The sequence below is a fragment of the Bufo bufo genome, chromosome 1 (genome assembly GCF_905171765.1).
Source record: "Bufo bufo chromosome 1, aBufBuf1.1, whole genome shotgun sequence".
Classification (NCBI taxonomy): domain Eukaryota; kingdom Metazoa; phylum Chordata; class Amphibia; order Anura; family Bufonidae; genus Bufo; species Bufo bufo.
In genome coordinates this window covers 513,968,560-513,984,150 of record NC_053389.1, presented here as the reverse complement: position 1 = coordinate 513,984,150, position 15,591 = coordinate 513,968,560, and positions in this window count along the sequence as shown.

Sequence of the window (15,591 nt, the reverse complement as noted above, 5' to 3'; positions counted from 1 at the left end):
TGGCACAGGTTGCAAATGGCATTGCTTTTATCAGAGGCAGACACACAAAAAAAATGCCACACTGCTGAGCTTTGCAATGACGGCATTCTAGTGGTGGCAACAGCATGCGTTGACTGGCGTGCTGTCTGGCTGACCCCAGGTGCCGATACATGCTGTCTGACTGTGCCACTAACTCCTTGCGACGACCTCCCCCTGCTTCCAACTCGTCTCCTCATTCTCTCTGTCTCCCCTTCAGAACTTTCCCCCTCTTCTTCTCTTCGAGCAGGCACCCACGTGGCATCCGTGGACACATCGTCATCATCAGCCGCTTCACTTGTATCTGACACCTCAGCAAAGGAAGCAGCAGCGGGTACAACATCATCATCATCACACTGTACGTCCATGTGTGTAATCCTGCCTGACTGAGACATATCCCCGTAATCTACATCATCTGGCAATAATGGTTGCGCATCACTAATTGCATCCAACTGATGTGTAAATAACTCCTCTGACGGATCAAGTGAAGCGGCTGTGGTGGCTGTGGTGGTAGTGGCGACGGGCGGGTGCGTGGTAACTTGAGAGCAGGTGACCGAAGCTGAGTTGGAGGAGGATGGTGCGTCAAGGTTCTTAGCGGAAGCTGTTGAAGATTGGGTGTCCTGTCTAAGCCAGTCAACTACGTCCTCTGAATTTTTCGGGTTCAGGGTACGTGGCCTCTGAAAACTGGGCATTATTCCAGGGACAGTGGAAATCACAGCACCACGACCACGACGGCCCCTGCGGGGTGGCCTGCCTCTGCCTGTCATTTTTTTTTTAGATAAGTGGTACTACGCGTGCTAGGTACTGTGCCACCCGGTATGAGTGGTTGGCACTGGCAGTGGGCACACTACAGTCTGTGGAAGTGGGCCTGACACACACTGGCAGCAGGCAAGCAACTGAATTTAGACTACTGTCTAAAAATTAAATGCCTTATTTATCGGCAAGCTACTGTGCCACCCGGTATCAGTGGTTGGCACTGGCAGTGGGCACACTACAGTCAGTGGAAGAGGGCCTGACACACACTGGCAGCAGGCAAGCAACTGAAATTACACTAAAGTGTAAAAATTAAATGCCTTATTTATCGGCAAGCTACTGTGCCACCCGGTATGAATGGTTGGCACTGGCAGTGGGCACACTACAGTCAGTGGAAGAGGGCCTGACACACACTGGCAGCAGGCAAGCAACTGAATTTAGACTACTGTCTAAAAATTAAATGCCTTATTTATCGGCAAGCTACTGTGCCACCCGGTATCAGTGGTTGGCACTGGCAGTGGGCACACTACAGTCAGTGGAAGCGGGCCTGACACACACTGGCAGCAGGCAAGCAACTGAAATTACACTAAAGTGTAAAAATTAAATGCCTTATTTATCGACAAGCTACTGTGCCACCCGGTATCAGTGGTTGGCACTGGCAGTGGGCACACTACAGTCAGTGGAAGCGGGCCTGACACACACTGGCAGCAGGCAAGCAACTGAATTTAGACTACTGTCTAAAAATTAAATGCCTTATTTATCGGCAAGCTACTGTGCCACCCGGTATCAGTGGTTGGCACTGGCAGTGGGCACACTACAGTCAGTAGAAGCGGGCCTGACACACACTGGCAGCAGGCAAGCAACTGAAATTACACTAAAGTGTAAAAATTAAATGCCTTATTTATCGGCAAGCTACTGTGCCACCCGGTATGAGTGGTTGGCACTGGCAGTGGGCACACTACAGTCAGTGGAAGAGGGCCTGACACACTGACTGGCAGCAGGCAAGCAACTGAATTTAGACTACTGTCTAAAAATTAAATGCCTTATTTATCGGCAAGCTACTGTGCCACCCGGTATCAGTGGTTGGCACTGGCAGTGGGCACACTACAGTCAGTGGAAGCGGGCCTGACACACACTGGCAGCAGGCAAGCAACTGAAATTACACTAAAGTGTAAAAATTAAATGCCTTATTTATCGGCAAGCTACTGTGCCACCCGGTATCAGTGGTTGGCACTGGCAGTGGGCACACTACAGTCAGTAGAAGCGGGCCTGACACACACTGGCAGCAGGCAAGCAACTGAAATTACACTAAAGTGTAAAAATTAAATGCCTTATTTATCGGCAAGCTACTGTGCCACCCGGTATGAGTGGTTGGCACTGGCAGTGGGCACACTACAGTCAGTGGAAGAGGGCCTGACACACACTGGCAGCAGGCAAGCAACTGAATTTAGACTACTGTCTAAAAATTAAATGCCTTATTTATCGGCAAGCTACTGTGCCACCCGGTATCAGTGGTTGGCACTGGCAGTGGGCACACTACAGTCAGTGGAAGCGGGCCTGACACACACTGGCAGCAGGCAAGCAACTGAATTTAGACTACTGTCTAAAAATTAAATGCCTTATTTATCGGCAAGCTACTGTGCCACCCGGTATCAGTGGTTGGCACTGGCAGTGGGCACACTACAGTCAGTTGAAGTCGGCCTGACACACACTAGCAGCAGGCAAGCAGCTGAAATTACATTAAAGTGTAAAAATTAAATGCCTTTTTTAAGCAAAGTCCTGTGCCAGCCGGTATGAGTGGTGGGCACTGGCAGTGGGCACACTACAGTCAGTGGAAGTCAGCCTGACACACACTGGCAGGCAACTAACCTTAGATTAAAGTGTAAAAATTAAGTGCCTATTTTTTAAGCAAAGTCCTGTGCCACTCGGTATGACAGGGGTGGGCACTGGCAGTGGGCACACTACAGTCAGTTGAAGTCGGCCTGACACACACTAGCAGCAGGCAAGCAGCTGAAATTACACTAAAGTGTAAAAATTAAATGCCTTTTTTATGCAAAGTCCTGTGCCAGCCGGTATGAGTGGTGGGCACTGCCAGTGGGCACACTACAGTCAGTGGAAGTCAGCCTGACACACACTGGCAGGCAACTAACCTTAGATTAAAGTGTAAAAATTAAGTGCCTATTTTTTAAGCAAAGTCCTGTGCCACTCGGTATGACAGGGGTGGGCACTGGCAGTGGGCACACTACAGTCAGTTGAAGTCGGCCTGACACACACTAGCAGCAGGCAAGCAGCTGAAATTACATTAAAGTGTAAAAATTAAATGCCTTTTTTAAGCAAAGTCCTGTGCCAGCCGGTATGAGTGGTGGGCACTGGCAGTGGGCACACTACAGTCAGTGGAAGTCAGCCTGACACACACTGGCAGGCAACTAACCTTAGATTAAAGTGTAAAAATTAAGTGCCTATTTTTTAAGCAAAGTCCTGTGCCACTCGGTATGACAGGGGTGGGCACTGGCAGTGGGCACACTACAGTCAGTTGAAGTCGGCCTGACACACACTAGCAGCAGGCAAGCAGCTGAAATTACATTAAAGTGTAAAAATTAAATGCCTTTTTTAAGCAAAGTCCTGTGCCAGCCGGTATGAGTGGTGGGCACTGGCAGTGGGCACACTACAGTCAGTGGAAGTCAGCCTGACACACACTGGCAGGCAACTAACCTTAGATTAAAGTGTAAAAATTAAGTGCCTATTTTTTAAGCAAAGTCCTGTGCCACTCGGTATGACAGGGGTGGGCACTGGCAGTGGGCACACTACAGTCAGTTGAAGTCGGCCTGACACACACTAGCAGCAGGCAAGCAGCTGAAATTACATTAAAGTGTAAAAATTAAATGCCTTTTTTAAGCAAAGTCCTGTGCCAGCCGGTATGAGTGGTGGGCACTGGCAGTGGGCACACTACAGTCAGTGGAAGTCAGCCTGACACACACTGGCAGGCAACTAACCTTAGATTAAAGTGTAAAAATTAAGTGCCTATTTTTTAAGCAAAGTCCTGTGCCACTCGGGATGACAGGGGTGGGCACTGGCAGTGGGCACACTACAGTCAGTTGAAGTCGGCCTGACACACACTGGCAGGCAACTAACCTTAGATTAAAGTGTAAAAATGAAGTGCCTTTTTTTTAAGCAAAGTCCTGTGCCACACGGGATGACAGGGGTGGGCACTGGCAGTGGGCACACTACAGTCAGTTGAAGTCGGCCTGACACACACTAGCAGCAGGCAAGCAGCTGAAATTACACTAAAGTGTAAAAATTAAATGCCTTTTTTATGCAAAGTCCTGTGCCAGCCGGTATGAGTGGTGGGCACTGGCAGTGGGCACACTACAGTCAGTGGAAGTCAGCCTGACACACACTGGCAGGCAACTAACCTTAGATTAAAGTGTAAAAATTAAGTGCCTTTTTTTAAGCAAAGTCCTGTGCCACACGGAATGACAGGGGTGAGCACTGGCAGTGGGCACACTACAGTCTGTGGGCCTGCAGCTCCTCACACACAGGCAGGCCAGGCAACTGCAATATGTATATAAAGGAAAAAAAAAAAGCAGACTAATGTTGCAGCCCTAAAAAGGGCTTTTTGGGGTGCTGTCAGGACGCTGTCCTTACAGCAGAGATCAGATGAGTCTTTCAGGACTGGAGTGGACACTGAATTCACTAGCCTAGCTATCGATTTCCCAATTAAATCAGCAGCAGTTACAGTCTCCCTCCTCTCACTAAGACTGCAGCTTCAGAATGAATCTAAAATGGATGCTGTGCAGGAGGTGGGAGGGTCTGGGAGGGAGGGTATGCTGCTGATTGGCTGGAATGTGTCTGCTGACTGTGAGGTACAGGGTCAAAGTTTGCTCAATGATGATGTATAGGGGGCGGACCGAACATCGCATGTGTTCGCCCGGCAGAGGCGAACGCGAACAAGCTATGTTCGCCGGGAACTGTTCGCCGTCGGATAGTTCGGGCCATCTCTAGACGTCAGGAGTCGTCCAGACACGGACGGGGTCGCGGTCGTGGAAAGGACCGTAGAAAGGAAGCGGATCTATGACTCTCCCGCTTACCTTCCACCATCATCCCCCCCAAAATCGTCTGGGCGATGCTCAGAATTTCAGTTCCCCTTCGGTTGGAGGTCGTCTAAGTTTATTTCAGCAGGCCTGGCTGCAAAATATTCGGGACCAATGGGTCCTAGAAATAATTATGTTGGGGATTTTCTGTCCCCTCCCCAAGAGAAGTTTGTTTTAACCAGAACCCTGAACCAGACCAAACAGTCTATCTTAGAGGATTCTGTCCTCCTTTATGTTCATAAAAGGGCCCTAGAGGAAGTTCCTCCTCGCGAACAAGGGCTGGGAGTCTACTCCCCTGTTTCTCTAGTCCCGAAGCCGTCGGACGATTGGCGCATAATCATAGACCTGCGTTACCTAAATCGGTTCATAAGACCAAAGCTCTTCAGAATGGATACCATTCGATCACTTATCAGCATCCTAAACCCCGGTGATCTAATGATCACCTTAGATCTGAAGGATGCTTACCTTCATATCCCCATTCATCCAGTTCACAGGAGATTTTTAAGAATTGCGGTCTCCATAAGAGGGGTGGTAAAACATTACCAGTTTGCTGTGCTGCCTTTTGGCATTTCCTCCGCTCCCCACACTTTCACAAAGTTGTGGCTCCGGTTGTCGCCCAACTCAGGCTTCAAGGGCTAGAAATTGTGCCATACCTAGACGACTGGCTTCTAAAAGCCGCCACTATAAACGTTCTATCTCATCTTCAGCTGGCTCTTCAGTCTCTCCAGCGCTTGGGCTGGATTATAAATTGGGAAAAATCGGAAATCGTTCCATCTACTTCCAGGATGTTCCTGGGTTTTCTGGTAGACTCCGAACGGATGACTCTCCAGAGAGGAAGGATCGAGTGATAAGAGCCGCTCAGTTCCTCATGGCACCTCAGCGGGTATCCATCAGAACACACCAAGATATTAGGCCACATGTCAGCATCTGCGGAAGCAGTTCCTTGGGCCCTATGGCACCTACGTCCACTTCAGAAAGAAGTGTTAGCAGTCTGGAATTGCAACCCCAAGGGGTTGGACAAGACTACCGAAGTCCGTTCCTCCCTCAGGTGGTGGAGGAACCTATCAGATGGGAGGTCCTTGATTCATCCTCATTGGATCACGTTGACCACAGACGCCTCCCTTCTAGGTTGGGGAGCCCATCTGGAGGAGAATCCAGTACAAGGTACCTGGAGTCCGCAGGAGAGGCTTCTCTCATCCAATCTGAGAAAATTGAGAGCAGTTCGTCTCGCTCTCTACCATTTTGCTCCTCTTATCCGCGGGAGGCGGTAAGAGTCCGCTCGGACAATACGACGGTAGTCGCTTACATCAACAGACAGGGAGGCACAAGATCTCAACCTCTCCTCCAGGAAGTTGGTTTAATTCTTGCTTGGGCAGAAACCAGTCTATCCCAACTTTCGGCTGTTCACATCAGAGGGAATCTCAACATAGTTGTGAGTCGGGGTCTGCCAGTTCCAGGCGAATGGTCATTGAACAGAGACGTTTTCACCCAGATCACACTCCGGTGGGGTGTTCCAGGGATCGACTTGATGGCGACCCACTTGAACGCCAAGGTGGACAGATTCTGCTCCCTCTACAAGGAGGACAATCCTCTGGCGATAGACGCTCTGTCCATAACATGGAGGTTCAGGCTGGCTTACATATTCCCTCCAATTTCCATGATACCAAGGGTATTGACGAAAATCAAGCAAGACCAGACCCCGGTCATTGCGATAATACCATTCTGGCCGAAGAGGTCTTGGTTCACCCAGCTCATGAAGATGAGTCAGGGCACATATTGGAGACTTCCCCTAATGCAGGACCTTGTGTATCAGGACACAGGTCCCTGCCTAGATCTGAGGAGACTCAGTCTGACAGCCTGGAGATTGACAGGCCCCTACTAGAAGCTAGAGGGCTTTCTGCACAGGTCTTAAGTACCATTTCACACTCCAGGGCGGAGTCTACAAACAAAGCTTACTCAAGGATATACAAGATCTTCCTTCAGTGGTGTGCTGATAAAGAGGTTGTACCCTCAGATCCTACTCTTTCAGCGATTCTACAGTTTCTGCAGGACGGCCTGGACAAGGGTCTAAGCCCGTCAACACTCAGAGTTCATACCAGTGCGCTTTCTGCCTTTTTAGGCAGACCTTTATCTCAATACCCCCTATTCAGGAGGTTCCTCAAAGGAGCCAAAAGATTAAAACCTAGAATCCTGAGACCTGTCCCTGAATGGGATTTATCTGTGGTTCTGAAGGGGCTATCCTCTCCCCCCTTTGAACCCTTGGAGAATGTGGACCTTAGATTTTTATCTTTGAAGGTCACATTCCTACTGGCCATAACTTCGGCCAAGAGGATTGGAGAACTTCAGGCCTTGGCGGCCGCTGAGCCTTATACCCTTTTCCTCTATGACAGAGTTCTGTTGAGGTTTCTAACGACCTTTGTCCCCGAGGTACCATCATTTAGAAATACTAATCAGACCATCACCTTACCGGTTTTATGTCCCTCTCCCTCATCTCCGGAGGAAGAAGCCCTCCATTCCTTGGACATTTAAAGAAATCTCAGAATCTACCTGAACAGAACTGCGGACTTCAGAAGATCCGAACACCTCCTGCTGTCCTTGTCGGGGAAAAACAAAGGTCTAAAGGCCTCTAAACCCTCTTTGAGTAGATGGGTAAAAGAGGCAATCCTTGAAGCTTTTCTAGCTCAGGGGTTGGCTCCTCCATCCTTTGTCACTGCCCACTCTACAAGGGCAGTATCTACTTCATACGCGCAGAAAAGTTTGGTTCCGCTGGAACAAATCTGTGCTGCAGCCTCTTGGAGCTCCCACAGCACCTTTATAAAGCATTACCGCCTAGACTCTAGGCGCTCTGAGGGAGTGGCATATGGATGTACCATTCTCAGTGCCGCCCTCTCATAAAAAAAAAAATAATAGAACGGGGAACCCTCCCAATTTGTCTGTTGCTCCTTGCTAGGTCCCCACTTGTGCTGCTGGTTAGGAAATAAGGGAAGCGTTAATTTTAACGTAAATTTGTTTTCCCTTAGTCCTAACAGCAGCACACAAATTTCCCACCCTATTTTTGTTTGTGTACTTGCTGATAAAGCACTGGTTTAAGGGCGGGCGTCCCTTTATAGGGCGTGGGTTAATTGTTTAATTGTCTTGGTAGTAATTTTAATCAATAAAAATTCCACCTGTCCTACCAGTTTCACAGGGGAGAACTCCCCACTTGTGCTGCTGTTTGGACTAAGGGAAAACAAATTTACGTTAAAATTAACGCTTTTTGAGCGCTTGTTATTAATTTTTTTCAGTGGCAACTAAGAATAAATTAGAAATTCAGTATTTTTTTTTATTTTTTTTTACGGCGTTCACCGTAGGCAATAATTTACATGATATTTATGTAGTCCAGGTTGTTACAGATGTGGTAATACCAAACATATGGGGGAGATTTTTATTTTTTGCAATTTTTTTCATTGAAAAGTGTATTCTCAATGGAAAAAAGGGTAATTTTTTTAATGGGATTTTTTTTCATTAAATAAATGTGTTTTTTTTACCACTTAATATTCCCTCAAGGGGACTATAACAGACAGCTTTTTGATTGGTTATAAAATGTAATGCATTATCCCTATAGTGCATTGCATTTTAATGTCAGTGCTATCCTGACATTGACCAGCAGGCTGCGCCAAAGAGGCTCCTGCCAGTCCGGGCTGCATAGGAGAAGGATCCGGGTACTGAAATGGCCAGTCTGCAGTCCAGATCTTTCACCTATAGAGAACATTTGGCGCATCATAAAGAGGAAGGTGCAACAAAGAAGGCCCAAGACGATTGAACAGTTAGAGGCCTGTATTAGACAAGAATGGGAGAGCATTCCTATTTTTAAACTTGAGAAACTGGTCTCCTCGGTCCCCAGACGTCTGTTGAGTGTTGTAAGAAGAAGGGGAGATGCCACACAGTGGTGAAAATGGCCTTGTCCCAACTTTTTGGGGATTTGTTGACACCATGAAATTCTGATTCAACATATTTTTCCCTTAAAATGGTACATTTTCTCAGTTTAAACTTTTGTTCCGTGATTTATGTTCTATTCTGAATAAAATATTAGAAGTTGGCACTTCCACATCATTGCATTCAGTTTTTATTCACAATTTGTATAGTGTCCCAACTTTTTTGGAATCCGGTTTGTATATTAAATTGCATAATTCTATAGGAGAAATTATTTGACACTATTTTTAGACCGTATAGCCCTCTCCAAAAGTCCTCCTGTTGCAGATTAAGTACCTCTTGCCCTTTATGATTTAAAGTGATAACATCTCTTTTTTTTTGTCTTCTGTTGGAGTAGACATACATATATCCTGGAAACCAGTTTCTTCCCTGCAACTAACTTGGTAATATTAACTAAGGGTAATGAGAGGGGGACAATTTGTGTTCCCCTTTTTATCTCTATGCGTACAGCTTGTTTTAATTGATGATAAAAAAAACTCAAATCTTTATTTCTTGATAAGAAATTATATCCCCCTCTTTCCATATCTGTCCCAATTAAAAAATTCCATATTTCCACCAAACTTTTTGTTCTATTAATTTAAGTTCCCTTAGGTGGATATTGTCCCATAGCAGCGTATCTGAGTGTAGAATCTCCTGGAACCACAATTCCTTTACCCTATTCAAAGCTTTTATCCACAGCTCAAATAGGGGTAAAAATATCTGCTTCTAACAATTGAAAAATGCTACTTACTCCACGTTATCATGTTTTTAATCTGTCCAGCCATAAAGTAAAGGTCCAAATCGGGAACAGATAGTCCACCATTTTTCTCGTGAATATACAATATCTGTGCTCTTATTCTAGGTTTTTTCCCTCTTCATACCAAATCTGTTATTAAAGTGGCTATTAATTTAAAAAAATTTGGGGGGATTACGGTCGGTGTATTCCAGAGCATATAGATCAGGGAGGGCAGTATACACATTTTCACAAGAGAAATACGACCCGCCATTGAAATATGTATTTTTTTTCCAAACCTCTATCCTTTTACGTATCTCATGTATTTTGGGGAGTACATTCAGCTGTACATAGTCTTTAGGGTTAGGTGTTATCTGGATACCAAGGTACTTAACCAAATTCTGCCTCTCTTTAATTTCGAGTGCACCCGGTACAAAACCATTCAAGGGATCAATCGGGATACAGGCTGATTTTGACCAGTTTATATTCGATCCTGCATAGTCACTATAATCTTTGAATACTTGAAAAATTTTCCTAAGTGAATTATGCGATCCTACAAACAGCATGTTGTCGTCTGCATATAGGGAAATTTTTTCCTCATGGGTCCCATATCTGAAACCCACAATTTCTTTGTCTTGTCTGATCAAATCAGCTAACGGTTTGATAGCTATAGCAAATAGCAGGGGGGATAGGGGGAAACCCTGCCTAACACCCCTACCAATATGTATTTTATCTGAGAACTCGCCATTCAGTATTACCCTTGCAGAAGCCTCAGTATATAATAACTTGACCCAATTTATAAAATTATCTCCAAATCCCATTCTCATTAAGGTGGCAAACAAAAAGGGGCATACTATCGTATCGAAGGCCTTGTAACAATCATGCGTTCTCCACCATTTGAGGGTTCCAGTTGGGTAGCCATATAGTGTCTCATTATATTATCAGTTGTAGTTTTACCTGGCATAAAGCCCGACTGATCCTCATGAATAATCCCGGGAGCTACTCTACCAAGTCTGTTTGCTAAGACCCTTGCTAATAATTTATTATCAGTATTAATTAATGAAATGGGACGGTACGAGTCCGGTACTATTGAGTCTTTCCCTGCTTTTAAAATAAGTGTTATTAAAGCTTCTTTCACAGAATCTGGGAGTTTTCCTATTTCCCGCGAAGCAGTCCACATTGTAAGAAGTTTCGGGATAAATAACTCTTTATATTGTACATAGATTTCAAATGGAATCCCATCTATTCCTGGGGTCTTATTCTTAGTTATCCTTAACAATATTGCCTCCACCTCCGCCGGATTTATAGGCGCTTCTAAAGTTTCTCTTTGATCAGCTGTTAACATAGCAATAGGAATTTTATCTAGAAACTGTTGTAGTTCCCCCCCACTCTTATTTATCTTACTACTGTACATGTCTTCAAAGTATTCCTTAAGGAGAATCATTTTAGCTGATTGTTCCGTAAATTTATGACCAGATTTATCTATCAGGCAATAAATATATTTGTTTTTAATGGAAGTTGTCACCAGGGCTACCAACTTTTTTCCGGGTATATGTGCATATATGAAGTTGTCCCTTACATAGTTCTCTTTCTGTTGTTCCGCCATTATAAGCAGCTTCGTTTCAAATTTGCCCGCTTTATCTGTCCACTCTTTGTAATTTTGAACTATAGGGTCATCTATATATTTTTTTTCAAGTTTTTCCACCTCACCTTCTAAATCCATAGGTTTTTCGGCACCCAGACCCGAACCCGAACATTTACGTAAAAGTTTGGGTTTGGTGTTCGGTGCTTTCTTGGTGCTTTTTGAAAGGCTGCACAGCAGCCAATCAACAAGCGTCATACTACTATTGGCATGGCTGTGATTGGCCAACTGCAGCATGTGACCCAGCCTCTATTTAAATTCAGTTTGTCAATATCAATACATAATCGGCAGCCATTTTATGCAACGATAGTGCACCAGCATAGGATATCTGCATGTCTGCAAGTCCAGAAATACAGACTTTTGCTTACTGGGGTTAAAAAACAACAACTTTTTTTCATATAGTGCACATCTAGGATTTGACGGGCATAAGCGAGTGTCACATTTAGGCCAGAAATACAGCATTTTGCTTACAGGGGTGAAAAAAAAACATCTGTTTCATATTGTGCACATCTGGGATTAGACGTGCATAAGTGAGTGTCACAGTTAGGCCAGAAATACAGCTTTTTGGTTACTGGAGTGAAAAAAACCACATCTGTTTCATATAGTGCACATCTAGGATTAGACGTGCATAAGTGACTGTCACATTTAGGCCAGAAATACAGCTTTTTGCTTACTGGGGTGAAAAAACCCTCTGATATACTGCACATCTGGGATTAGATGTGCATAAGTGACTGTCACATTTGGGCCACAAATACGGCTTTTTGGTTACTGGGGTGAAAAAACCCTCTGATATACTGCACATCTGGGATTAGACATGCATAAGTGAGTGTCACATTTAGGCCAGAAATACGGCTTTGTGCTTACTGGGGTGAAAAAACCCTCTAATATACTGCATATCTGGGATTATACGTGCATAAGTGACTGTCACATTTGGGCCACAAATACAGCTTTTTGCTTACTGGGGTAAAAAAAAACCTCTAATATACTGCACATCTGGGATTAGACATGCATAATTGACTGTAAAATTTAGGCCACAAATACGGCTTTCTCATACTGGGGTGAAAAAAACACATCTGTTTCATATAGTGCACATCTAGGATTAGACGTGCATAAGTGAGTGTCTCATTTAGGCCAGAAATACGTCTTTTTGTTACTGGGGTGAAAAAACCCTCTGATATACTGCACATCTTAGATTAGACATGCATAAGTGACTGTCACATTTAGGCCAGAAATGCGGCTTTTTGGTTATTGGGGTGAAAAAACCCTCTGATATACTGCACATCTGGGATAAGACATGCATAAGTGACTGTCACATTTAGGCCAGAAATACGGCTTTGTGCTTACTGGGGTAAAAAAAAACTCTGATATACTGCACATGTGGGATTAGACGTGCATAAGTGACTGTCACATTTAGCCCAGAAATACAGCTTTTTGCTTACTGGGGTGAAAAAACCCTCTGATATACTGCACATCTGGGATTAGACGTGCATAAGTGACTGTGAAATTTTGGCCACAAATACGGCTTTCTCATACTGGGGTATTCTGGGGTGAAAAAAACCCATCTGTTTCATATAGTGCACATCTAGGATTAGACGTGCATAAGTGAGTGTCACATTTAGGCCAGAAATACGGCTTTTTCGTTACTGGGGTGAAAAAACTCTCTGAGATACTGCACATCTAGGATTAGAAACGCAAAAACACAAATGCAATAGCACTCTGCAACCAGCACTCTGCCCTGCCTCTATGCTGGATGTTGAATGAGGCTTTAGTGTACATTTTGGCCAAAAAGTAATAAGCCACTCACCACGTCAAGGTCGCCTCTATGAGTGGTCCCTAACACTAGTTCCTACCTGTTTATGGGCCATGATAGCCACACAAAGTCCAGGGAGCGCAGGTACAGCATGCACGCCAGGCATATTCTGCTTTTAACCCCATCCGGTGCCGTGACAGCTTTCATCGGATCCAGGGATGCAAGTACCAACATGCATGCTGAGCCCACTATATACTTCTCCTGGAGCCAAATGGCTACTGGTAGGCGCTGTAAAAGCAGAGTCAGTTTTATACTGACTTTATAACCAGCCTCCAGGGCTGCACACCAGGCATATTTATCTCACCCAGCATGGGTATATGTAAAATGACACCCCAAAACACATTGCCCAACTTCTCCTGAGTACGGCGATACCAGATGTGTGACAATTTTTTGCAGCCTAGGTGGGCAAAGGGGCCCACATTCCAAAGAGCACCTTTAGGATTTCACAGGGCATTTTTTACACATTTTGATTTCAAACTACTTCTCACGCATTAGGGCCCCTAAAATGCCAGGGCAGTATAACTACCCCAAAAGTGACTCCATTTTGGAAAGAAGACACCCAAAGGTATTCCGTGATGGGCATGGCGAGTTCCTTGAATTTTTTATTTTATAAAATAAAAATAAAAAAACATCATTTTCCACTAACTTTTGACAAAAAATAAAAAATTCTAGGAACTCGCCATGCCCCTCACGGAATACCTTGGGGTGTCTTTTTTCCAAAATGGGGTCACTTGTGGGGTAGTTATACTGCCCTGGCATTTTAGTGGCCCTAATGCGTGAGAAGTAGTTTGAAATCAAAATGTGTAAAAAATGCCCTGTGAAATCCTAAAGGTGTTCTCTGGAATGTGGGCCCCGTTGCCCACCTAGGCTGCAAAAAAGTGTCACACATGTGGTATCGCCGTACTCAGGAGAAGTTGAGCAATGTGTTTTGGGGTGTCTTTTTACATATACCCATGCTGGGTGAGAGAAATATCTCGGCAAAAGACAACTTTTCCCATTTTTTTATACAAAGTTGTTATTTGACCGAGATATTTATCTCACCCAGCATGGGTATATGTAAAATGACACCCCAAAACACATTGCCCAAATTCTCCTGAGTACGGCGATACCACATGTGTGACACTTTATTGCAGCCTAGATGCGCAAAGGGGCCCAAATTCCTTTTAGGAGGGCATTTTTAGACATTTGGATCCCAGACTTCTTCTCACGCTTTAGGGCCCCTAAAATGCCAGGGCAGTATAAATACCCCACATGTGACCCCATTTTGGAAAGAAGACACCCCAAGGTATTCAATGAGGGGCATGGCGAGTTCATAAAAGATTTTTTTTTTTGCACAAGTTAGCGGAAATTTATTTTTTGTTTGTTTTTTCTCACAAAGTCTCCCTTTCTACTAACTTGGGACAAAAATTTCAATCTTTCATGGACTCAATATGCCACTCAGCGAATACCTTGGGGTGTCTTCTTTCCAAAATGGGGTCATTTGATGGGTGTTTGTACTGCCCTGGCATTTGAGGGTCTCCGCAATCATTACATGTATGGCCAGCATTAGGAGTTTCTGCTATTCTCCTTATATTGAGCATACGGGTAATGATATATATTTTTTCCGTTCAGCCTCTGGGCTGAAAGAAAAAATGAACCGCACAGATTTCTTCATTCGCATTGATCATTGTGGATGAAAAAATCTCAGCCCAAAAAAAAAAGGAGGGGGAAAGGCGTCTGCCAGGACATAGGAGCAAACCCGATTTCTCCATTCACATCAATCGATGTGGATGAATAAATCATTGCCGGGATTTTTTTATTTATTTTTTATATACAAAGTGTTTGCCAAAGCATATGAACACCGCGCCCCTCAGCTCATATGCCTCGGCAAACGTATCTTTTACTGCAGAGGAGAAATCTCGTCTTGCAGCGCCGCATACACCGACTTTTGTGTAATCTGACAGCAGCGCAATGCTTTTGTCAGAATGCACATCAGTGCTGCAGCTGGTTCATACCTAGAAGGTAAAAAAAAAAAAACAGGCCACAACGCAATAAATTTATTAACATTACATAACATTTGAACGGAACATTAACTTTAATAAACTTTAACTTTTTGAACAGAACATTAACTTTTTTGCTTATCGGTGATTTTTTTTTTTTTACCTTTATAGGACAAACCTCTCCTTCCCCATGGGACAATGTGCAAAGCGCAAATCGCCCAAAGATGTGGCGAAGTACATTATGCACTTTGTCCCAGGTGAAAGGAGAGGTTTACAGCAGCTGTGAGTGAAAAGGCCCTAATAGCCCTGTGTGCCTGTCCTGTGAAACGCAATCCCTATGCTAAGTGTACCTATGTGTGGTACTTCCGGAAACACTCCCCAAAGCATAGGACAGAAATAGCGGGTGTCACGCCTTATTCCACTCCTGCTACAGACACGACATCTTTTTCGGGGTGGCGCTTGGGTTGAGGTACCAGAAACGACACTGGGGAAATGTTGCTCATGTAGACGGCTCACTACACTGGTGGATGGGGCCACGGAACCTCCTGGATACAGGAGGTTCTCGATGATCTCTTCCTGAAATTTGAGGAAGGATCCTGTTCTCCCAGCCTTACTGT